Consider the following 3,437-nt stretch of genomic DNA (forward strand, 5'->3'; position numbering starts at 1 on the left):
AAGATGACGCTGGTATTGTATTAACATAATATAGTATAGAAAAGTTGTAGACTTGGAAGATAAGTGTCAAATTCAATTTAAAATTATTAAATGTGATCTGATGCATTGATAGAAATGTCACCTATTCGGTAGAATATAAGAACCTGAATGTGGAGAAGAGTACAATGAACTCGTGATAAACGTGAACATATAATTAAATGCAGCATCACAGATCACTGCTGATGGTACTGACTTATCAACCTGGATGTCATGTTCGCGTCACTGCTATTGTTTCGTCAGCAACTGCAAATGTAATCATCAAAGCTGATGGATTGTTGAAAAAATCCAACTGGTTAACTACTGTCTTTGGGGGAAGGAATTCTTCCCACCCACCCCAATCAAGTCTAGTCCCAAAAATAAACACGGAATCCCCATCGATAGATCAAAAGAGCCTATCAGTAATGAGACATTACACCGTTTATAGGAAAGCAATTTATTACAGCCCAATTGATCAGCAAAACACCCAAATTCCATCGCTAATTCACCTATCATATGTGAGCGGGTGTCCGCGGGGCTTCATAAATAGATTCATCATGTACAAAAACAACTCACCATTCACGACTGGGTGCTGGAGGACTGCAAAGTGTTAACCTGATCCGTTGGATGTGGGCTCGCTGGGCTTTATGTGAAGCATGCTGCATCCACTGTTTAAGGTCAATATTGTCCTGTGTTGTAGCATCAATTGGTTGTCACCTCATGTTCAGTAACGCGTGACGCTGCCCCTCCCACCATCTTCTACACTCGTTATTAAACCAGGTTTGTTGATCTGGCTGGAGGGCGTTGGAGGAGTGAGGGCTATGGTGGGACATGAGGCAGCAGATTGTGCTGGAACACCTCATGGTTTCCCCATTCTGAGCTGCTGGCACTGTTCTTAACCTGTCCCATTCAATAAGGTGATAGTGCCTCACGACATGCTGGATGGTGTCCTCAGTGTGAAAACGGGAATTAACCTTCACGAGAAATGTGAGGTTGTTGCCTGTGACAAAACAATCATGGACTGATGCAACTGTGTCAGGGATATTGTAGAGGACTGGGTCAAGTTACTTATTTCCTCCTATTGCTTATCTCACTGACAGCTATGTACTTCACGACTCTGCCAGCTTGGTCGGTGACGGATGTATGAGCCACACATGCTAATGGACAATCAAGTCCCACCACCAGGGGACATTCTTTGTCCTTGCTCAACTCAGAGCTGGTGTTCAACTTGGAGGAATATTGATCCATCAGCTGATGGAAGGCAGTAGGTGGTAATCAACAGGTTGTTTCCTTTCGTATGTTTGACCTGAAGTCATGAAACTTCATGGGGTTGTAGTCAATGTTGATGATACGTAGGGGATCTCCACACAACTGTATTTTACTGTGCCCCCATTTCTGGTGCGTCTGTCCTGTCGGGGGAAAGGACATAACCAAGAATGTTGAGGAAGGAATCTGGGATGTTGGCTGAATGTGTGATTCTGTAAGTATCACTATATCAGACTGATACTTGACTGTGGTTTGAGACAGCTCTCGCACATTTGGCATCAGGTAGTGAGTAGGCTTTTGCAGGGTCAGACTGAGCTTGGTATGCCCTTTGTAGTGTCTTGCTTTGATGTGTGTCGCAGAGGAGGGATGCGTCATGTACAGTTATTTGTTTTCCTTTCCAGCGAATTGGTACAACGGCATTGTTTGCTGTACAGCTTCAGATTGAAGGTCTGAATCAACTACAACGATGGAGTTACATGTAGGCCATTCCGGGAATGGACAGCAAGCTTCCCTCCTTAATGGACATTGGGCAGTCTTGTGGACTTTAGCAAATGGTTACCCATGTGTCTGGATAAGGGAACATACTTTGAAATGAATTAAAATATAAGAAATAACCTCAGCGAAAAATTACTTAAACTTACATAGATTTAATACACAGTTTTAGACCATTCACTGCAATTGTTCTCCGGTAGTGCTTATGATCCACACGAAGCTCCTTCCACCCAACTTCATCTAACTCTATCAGCATATCCTTCAAATCCTTCCTCTCTCATGTACATCTTCAGCCTCCCCTTAAATGCAACTATGCTGTTCGCTTCAAATACTCTGTGTGGCAGTAAGTTGAAGGTATACAGGAAAATATCCACGTGATCTCGCAAAACAACGGGGTTCCAGAACGAACACGCGACAAGAGACATCTTGTGTTTGTCCATCACTGTAACTGTTAGCACTGCGAGCTAGACTCTGTTCATGAGCTCATTCGCTCTTTCTCATAAAGGATGACATGAACCTTGTCATTCATGTGAAAATGACTGATGTAATAATACTGGGCGGCCTGCTGGTTGCGCTGTCCAGGGAGAGTATAAATACTCGGGCATGCGCCCAGCTTGTGCAGGACATTTTTAGCAGGAGCAAGTGAAGGACCCAACTAGATCTCCATGTAGAAAAACAGTTGATTAAAGCCTTGTTTAACACTCAGACCAAGTGCCTAATAGTTCTCTGACGTCAAAGGACATGTGTTCAACTTCAGCAACCATGAGTTCATCATTTAGTTCTACAAGAAAAACAGCAAGGCATTATAAAGAGGCTTGCACTTCTTAAACCGTCCTAAGGTGCTTCACAGGAGCGTTATCAAACAAAAATTGACACCGAGCCACATGAGGTGATATTAGGACAGGTGATCAAAAATCTTGGTCAAATAGATAGGTTATAAAGAGCGTCTTCAAGGGGGTAAGTGTGGTAGAGAGGCGGAGAGGGTTAGGCAGGGAATTCCAGAGCTTAGGGCCCATGCAGCTGAAGGCATGGCCACCAATGGTGGTGCGATTAAAATCAGGGATGCTCAAGAGGCCAGAATTAGAGGAGCGCAGATATCTCGGGGGGTTGTGGGGCTGAAGCAGATTACAAAGGTACATACAGGCGAGGCAATTGAGGGATTCGAAAACAAGGATGAGAATTTTTAATTCGAGGTGTTGCTTAAGCGGGAGCCAATGTAAGTCAGCGAGCACAGAGGTGAACGGGACTTGGTGCAAATCAGGAGACAGGCCGAATGACCTCAAGTTTACAGAGGGTAGAACGTGGCAGGCTGGCCAGCTGTGTGTTGGAATAATCACATCTAGAGGTAACAGAGTTTATCGCTTCTTCCTGTTATTCAGTAAGCAACATCCACATAAATATTAACATTAAAATTCGGTCTTTGTGATGAACGTTTAGAACCCGGAAGCTGTTTCTGTTATAGTCATAGGCCTAGAAATTCATTAAGGCGCCGACAGCTTTGCGGCCAGTTATCGCCCAAAGAGGGCTTCTGCACCAATAGAGGAGTTTGCGCTGATATTCAGCGCAGTGGTAATGGCGGCGGTAGCCGGTAGCGCTGCGCCGACACCGATGACGTCATCGGTGTGCGCAGTGCCCCGGTTCCGCCCCGCTACCGGCCCGACCCC

The sequence above is a fragment of the Somniosus microcephalus genome, unplaced genomic scaffold, assembly GCF_052327205.1.
Source record: "Somniosus microcephalus isolate GS21.2 unplaced genomic scaffold, FLI_Smic_1.0 unresolved_chr9, whole genome shotgun sequence".
In the NCBI taxonomy this organism is placed as follows: domain Eukaryota; kingdom Metazoa; phylum Chordata; class Chondrichthyes; order Squaliformes; family Somniosidae; genus Somniosus; species Somniosus microcephalus.